Source organism: Neolamprologus multifasciatus, chromosome 15 (genome assembly GCF_963576455.1).
Source record: "Neolamprologus multifasciatus chromosome 15, fNeoMul1.2, whole genome shotgun sequence".
NCBI classification, from domain to species: domain Eukaryota; kingdom Metazoa; phylum Chordata; class Actinopteri; order Cichliformes; family Cichlidae; genus Neolamprologus; species Neolamprologus multifasciatus.
The window spans coordinates 27,751,396-27,759,441 of NC_140453.1; positions in this window are offsets into that span (position 1 = coordinate 27,751,396).

Below are 8,046 nucleotides of genomic sequence, written 5' to 3' on the forward strand. Positions count from 1 at the left end.
TTTATTTTTTCTAAACGGAGCACATGATGGCTTTGAACTTTTCTTGTCCATCTTCTATTGGTTTTAATTTTGCACTCCAGTATGAACACAAATCCCCCAAATCGAGGATCACCACAACATGATCTAACACACCTACACCTTAGTTCACAGATTCACTTTGTCTAAGGTGTATTTCTGGGATTTCACACAACCCAGGAGCGTCATTTACCTGACGCTCCTGGGTTGAACTATCACAAAGGGTCCTGGTGAAGAATCTGCTGGAATTTGGTGACAGGCTTCAAAGGTCAAGAAGACCAAGAAGGTATAACACACTGCTGCTGTCACCGAGCATGTGTGACAGCAGCAGCTACAGATGTGTTGGACAGCATATTTATTTCATTTATATTTGTGTGAAACACCATGCCCCAGAAAACACTATGTCCAGATGAGCATTTTTGGCATTTGTTTACTTGGATGATTGAGCATCAGGACACATGAAACACCAGGAGTTTCACATTCATGATTTGATGCTGATACTTGCAAACTTCAGGTTCATGAATATATTGTAGCTACATTTTTTATTTAGAAGAGCTGTAAACCTTTCCCACTGAAAGCAGCACAATCCCACTTTGAAAACAATATTTTCATTAAATGCATTCTGGATAAATCAAAGTATTATCAAAGCTGTCCATCTTTTCCTCCTTCACAGATCCATCCTGTCCTGCAGTCTGCAGACACAGAAACATGGACAAGGAGGTGTTTGTCCAGCAGCAGCAGGGACTCACTGCTCTGCTACATTGATAAAACTTTTCATTTTACAAAGTCTTATTTTCCAGTTGATCTGGATTCTCTTTGTCACCACATATTTGCCACTGTATAGGTAGCAGTTATATTTTGTGTTGGAAATATCTAGAATGTGTTTTAATTTTTAACAAGTACAGAGAACGGCTGTCTGTTCTCCTCTCCATCTCTCAGCTGCTGCTGGCTCCTTTTTCTCCTGCTCTCCTTTTTCTCACACACTGCTGGATCTGTCCTGGTGTATCATCAGGGATGCAGTGTCACAGGCCGACAGGAAAAACTGGACTCAAACGCAGAGACAGCACATACATTTTACAGTGTTTTATTAAGAAAACAGCTTTATTCGTAGTAAAGTGTAGAGCTGGACGTGGCCGTGGGTCAGTGAGGGTAAACTGATAATCGACAGGTGTGACTGGAATGCAGCGGGTACATTGATAGCTGAGGTGAGCATGGCTTTGAGGAAGAGGCGAGTAATGGCAAAGGATGGAGAGCCAGTGTCCCATCTCCTCTCACCTTCTCAGTCTCTTCTGACTCTGGACACTTGCAGAAAGAAAACAAACCATGGCAGTTAGCAACAAAAGAAACAGGAGGAGGACTTCTCCATCTACTGTCTGTCTCATTATTAGTGGTTTATACTGGATAAGAGCGCTTTAAGGACAAACTTCAGCACAGCATGGCTGAGTCTATGTCCTCACCACAGTCCACGGGCAGCTGTTTGGCTCCCATAAATACACTTAGCTTAAAGAGTGAACTGTCTGCTCGGTTGATCCTAAAACGTTTAAGTTCGTTTGGCTTCACACTGATAAACAGACCTGGCTAACAAAACTTACTAACAGAGGCATGTGGGGCATGAGCCACTGATTTAGCTCAGTCAAAATTTAGCTGAATTTAATGTTTTAAGATTATTCATTAACATTTGTTCTGTTGGACATCTGAGTGAGATAAAGTGAAATTTGGTGGTTTTGTTAACAAGAATCGAATGTGTAATTTAAACAAAACAATTATAAATTTTCAAAATGAAAGTAAATCATGCACAGTTTACTTAACATTTGTTAGATTCAGTCATGTTGATATAACTTGATACAGTCTAGCCAGGCTGTGGTCATGTGCCTCACAGGCAGAAGCTCCCGTGATATCATGAAATCACATGAGATCTCATATCTGTGCAAAGTCTGTGCAGTTGTCTCAGAGAGATGGCAGAAAAGTACGGTGCAGACTGAACAGGTAAGATAACACCTGTTGTCTTCATCATGTGTGCAAAGTCATCATCAGTTTGTCTGTTTTTAGCTTCATTTGTTGCTTTGCAGTCAGACTGTTTATGCAACGTTAGCTAAGTAACAAATGTAAATATACTAATATATCTAATGTCATTAACTACATTAAGCATGATGGACTACATTATTAAGGACAAGTAGAAACACATATCTTCTTCAGATTTAGGTCTAATACAGTCAAACACATGGACACATTTTATACTCGACATACAGAACGAAGTTTATAAACCTTAAATATATAAACCTGTCTGCTGGCTGAATTTAGGAGAAACATTTCTCTTTTTGTTTTTTTAAACCAAATTTCTCTTCGGTTTTAATAAATACACGTTTTTATCTTGTTTTAAATTGTAAGTGTACATTTGCATTATTCCCTCTTTGTTCTGCAACTGTTGCACAATAATTTGCTTTGCGTGTTCATTTATAATTTTATTTATTTATTTTTTTTATTTTACAGCAGTCACTGAGAAGATGAGCTCAGAATCACCTTTTAACCCTGCTCAGGTACACCAATGATGTTCCTGGGTCTGTTTGACCCAGGGTTTGTTTATCCAGAAACCAAAAAGTTCCAATAAACATGTATTATCTCATTAGTAACTCCATACCTAACCATTTCAATCAACATTTAGTGTGTGATCTAAACACTGGTGTGTTCTGTTCTGTCATATAAAATAATATAATGTTTATTACACTGATTTTCTTTTCATTTTATTTCTCTTTTTTATGGAGTAATAAAAGCTGCCGACTTATCTCTCAATAATCAAATCAGATTAACCTGGAGAACGTATGAAGTCTCCAGAGACACCAAACATATTTCTAGACTTGCAGTCAAGATCGCCTAAACCAAGACAAGACCAAGACCAGAGGGTATCGAGACCAAGACAGACCGAGTCAAGACCAAGACAAAGTCGAGACAAGACCAAGACTGAGGCGGAGACAAAAAAGTCTTTAAACTGCAGCCAGATGCTGCTTCGTTTACGGGTGTCGGGCGTATTTATGTGTTTTTGCACTCGCACAGCCCTCCTCACTCACTGAGAGGACAGACTTATGCTCCACTTGACTGTCGCGTCTCTCACCCTCTCTGTTTTTCACACAATGAAATTTTGCGCACGACACATTATCGAATGTTACATTCATGGACACTGTTGACTCCAAATCTCCTGACCACTATGTCAATCTGAGACAGCAAATCTCGAGATATCCAACTCTACATATTCCTCTGTGTCTCACAGACTGGCCGTTGGTTCATCCTTTGAGTTACAGTGGTGTGAAAAAGTGTTCGCCTCCTTCCTGACATCCTCTTTTTGTGTTTGCCACACTTAAAGGTTTTCGATCGTCAGACAAATTTAATCATTAGAAAAGATAACACAAGTAAACACAAAATGAAGGTGTTTAATATTAAGAGGGGAAAAAATGCAAATCCTCAAAAGTCCTCCTTTGGGGAGGTCAAAGGTTGATCCATATAACATGGTGGAAAGTCCGTCACACAGCACTTACCGCCACTGTTCTCATCATCAGAGAAACAGTTTGCTTCAGTCTTCCTCTGATGTAATTGGTTCAGACTTCAGAGTCAGCTGACCACAGAAGGCTGCTGCTGCAGACTGTGACCACCAGAGGGTGCCAACACAATTTATCAGGATCAATGATTTGGAGCAGGGTGAGCGATGAAGTGAGCAGTAAACAGGAGAATAAATACAGAGGTGATGAAATCGACATATAAAAGAGTAAAATCAGAGATACAGTGCGGACGGTTGCATCAGAGGTAGAGGAAGATGATGATGAAGAGCAAACTTAGACTGACGGGTTAACTAAAGAGGAAATGTGAAAAGATGACAATGTTTTCAGTGTTGGCTAGGGATGCACCGATACCGATACTGGTATCGGGTATCGGGGCCGATACTGTAAAATGTGTGTGTACTCATACTCGTAAAAGTTAACCGATACCATGAACCGATACTAACTTATTTCATTAATCAGAGGGTGGATTGTCATTTCTGTTGTAGTTTTTTAGATTGGCCACTAGGGGGACATCCCATGCTAAACAGGCACAATGTTAGGCGGCACAGTCGCCTAACCCTGATGATGATCAGGGTTAGGCGACGATGATGATCCACGGGCAGATGGGGAGTTTGTTCGTCAATGCCAAATACTTTCGTTATTTTGTTTGCTTGTTTACAATATGGACACTCTGCAAAAATTTAAAAGTTTATTTTATTTTCAAACCTAATTTGTATTAATTTATTTGTTTATTTATTATTCTGAAAGCTCGAGACAGTGCCAATAGTTCAGTAATATTTTGTTAAATTAAAATGTGGAGACTCTGCAATAATTTAACAGAAGTGTTTATTTTTCACTTGAAATTTTTTTGTGGTCATTTTTAATAAGATTTTATTTTTTATCGGCAGAGAATAAAATAAAACCTTTCTTCCAATTTATTGCATTTGTGTGTGTGTGTGGTAGAAGTATCGGTTTTTGTACTCTGTATCGGCAAGTACTCAGATCCAAATATCGGTATCGTATCGGTTTGAAAGAATTGGTATCGTTGCATCCCTAGTGTTGGCTATACAGAACAAAAACAACAACCCTAAAAACGTGGAAATCAATTACTCTGCATTTTTATGGTGTTTTCCTTGTTTTTGATCATGTGTTACTGAAGCTCTGCACCTGGTCTAAAACCCAAAGCATCATGGGACATATCTGGTATCAGTGTTGAGCACGTGTGTCTGTTGAACGTATATGAAGGACTGACATACTGGGGGCTTGGTGCATTTCTCCATTGTGTTCTTGAACCCTGTTGTACCTGTCCAGCAGCGTGTTTGCTCTGCGGGTGGAGCAGCTGATTGACATGAATGCTCAATGAGGGGCTGATGGCCTGATGCTGGAGAACAAAGCAGCCGCTGTGGTCAGGCCATGAATTGGCTGTTGTTCTCTGTCTCTGCTGCCCGCTGACCTCCTCTCCTCTTTGTTTCTCTTTCAATGAAGCTTGTTGTTTGTTTCTGGAGTGTTCTAGTACCAACACTGAGCTTTTCTTCTTCTGCCACTCTGAGTTAAACGACTGTCATCGAACGCCACCATCACATCAGCCCCAGGGCCGTGCAGCGACACTCTTATTTAACTCCTACTGAGAGTCTAGAGCAGGGGTCCCCAATCCCAGTCCACGAGGGCCGAAGTCCTGCAGGTTTCAGATCTCATCCTGGGTCAACACACCTGAATCACATGATTAGTTCATTACCAGGCCTCTGGAGAACTTCAAGACATGTTGAGAAGGTAATTTATCCATTTAAATCAGCTGTGATGGATCAAGGACACATCTAAAACCTGCAGGGACACCGGCCCTCGTGGACTGGGATTGGGGACCCCTGGGCTAGAGTGTGCAGTTGAGGCTGAGGAGGAGACAAAGGCATCACCAGCGTTGATCCTGAACATCTGTGAAGCTGCTTTCTTTCATAATGTTTTCAATTTACTAGAGTTGATGAGCTGATGAAGGAAAAGGAACTATTTAAAAAAACAACGTTTCTGCGGCATTCAAACACTGATGACGGGTTGGCCTCTCTGTGCTCTCCCTGTGGGATGGGGGGGCCATCATTCCAACTGGGGGGGGGGGGGGGGGGGGCATGAAAGTTACTCTTACCTGGTATGTGATCCATAACATGTAGTCTCAGACTGTGGTTTTGATTAGTCAAAGAAACATGAGAACATGAGCTTTAAGGCCATTTTGAGATGCTGTTACTCTGTAGAGGCTCCACATGCAGCTCTGAGCTCAGGCTGTAAAATACTCCCCTGATTTATGACCTGAGGTTTGTGCAGGTGGTCATTCTTCCTGAAATCAGTACATTTTTAAAACATTTCAGGCTTGACGTAGTTCGATAAGATTCTCACAGAACTAATTTGTGTTGTGAAATTTCAGCTTCATACATCAAATACTTCTAGATATGTGTCCTTGAAAAACAGTCCATCGACCTACTTTCAGGTCATTAGTTTGAAAATGTCTGCACAAGAATATCTGAAACACCCTAGAAATAACAGCCTGGAGTTTTCATCAGAATCAGTCAAAATCTGAATTGTCAACAATTGTCAACAACCACTGATCAAAGCCCTTTGCTCAGAGACGTCCCAAATCACAAATTATTCTGATGAGCAGTGAAGTTTCAGGCTTTTATCTTTGATAGTTTTTCAGATATTCAGTTTCAAACATTCCCTCAGATTTCAATGGATCGTTTTTCAGAAACATCTTGAAAAGTTTTTGATTTTAAAGTTTCACAGCAATCATTATATATGTTAAAGGTTTGTTTCAAATATCTTTTATTAGAAGCAAGTATCACAGTTGTTACAAATTAATAGAACTTATGCTATACTTTTTCTCTAAACAAAACAAGACAAAACAAACAAAAAAACACCCTCTATGGGCTCCGATCCCCCGACTGCCAAACATTTATATTTTCCCAAGATATGCAAGTAAAGGGTGCCAGATTAGTTCAAAATCTTTCACATTGCCATTCATGGTATATCTTATTTTTTCAAGGTGAAGAGTTCTGGGACTCTTTCTGGGTTCTGCAAGCCACATCTTTAACACAGGAACCTCTTTGCCTTTCCAAAGCTGCAGGATCAGTTTCTTTGCGATGATCAATGCATATGACACAAACCTTTTTTGAGAATGTTGTAAACTTTGTGTTTCTTTGGAGATCCCAAAGATAATTACTGTTGGATTTGGCTCAATCTTGTTTTTAAAAATGTTAGACAGGTAAGTAAAAATGTCACACCCTGAAGCCTCGGACAAAGTGCAAAACTATGTAACAGATTTCCATAATGTGTCATACATTTTTCACAGAGGGGGGAGCAGTCTGGGTACATTTTGTCTTTCCCTTGAGTAATGTAACCTGTGTACAATTTTATACTGAATTAAACAGTGAAGGGAATTAATAAAAAGCGTATTTATGTTGCGTAAGACCTCCTGCCAAAAATATTCCGATAGGGAAATCCCAAATTCCTTTTCCCACTCCTCTTTAATTTCGTCGTTGAAGATATCTAAAAAAATGGCTGTGCGGTAGTCCAAATCTATCTATTAATTGTTGAAATGACATGAAGGTGTCATTTGAATATAAGTCTTAATTTACGAATTCCCAATTCCTGCCACACGTTGACGGCTACATCTGCACATGATGGAAGGAAAGAGGGGTTAGATGTAACAGGCATACTCATACCAGAAATACCATCCTTATTGAGTTCACTCTTCCTATCAATGAGATAGGGAGTGTCCTCCAATACCGGATGTTGTTTTTTAGCTTCTCCAGTAGAGGGAGAAAGTTTTCTTTCACTAAGGAACTATATTTTCTTGTTATTGTGATGCCCAGATGTGTAATTTTTTCATAAGTTATTTTAAATGGGAGAGATGCAAGCCACTCATTGCTTTCCAATTTAATGGGCAATACTTCACTTTTTCTCCAGTTGATCTTGTAACCGGCGAAGGTGCCAAATTTGTCAATAACGGAGAGGGCTGCTGGGATGGAGGTTTGGGGTTTTGTTATGTATAGTAAAATGTCATCAGCATAGAGCGATATAGTATTAGGAGTATATGCTGTGTCATAGCCACGTATATCAGGGTGAGTACGAACTGTGCCAGGGGTTCCAGAGCGAACAGGACTAAGAATGCCTGACGTGTCCCTCTGCTGAGCTTAAACTGATAATGTTTGGTTTGTAAGGATTCTGGCTGTGGGGTTCTTGTAGATTAATTTTATCCAGGAAATAAAATCTTGTCCCAGTTGAAATTTCTCTGACAGCAAAGAGATAGGACCACTCCACATGATCAAATGCCTTTTCGGCATCTAAGCTAAGTACAAGTAGATCCTGTTGCACCTTGGAGGAGTAAATTATATTAAATAGACGCCTAAGATTATTAAAGGAACTCCTATTTGGTATGAAGCCTGTTTGGTCTGGATGTACCAGTTTATCTATTACCATATTGAGTCTACTCGCTCGTATTTTAGCCAGGATTTTTTAA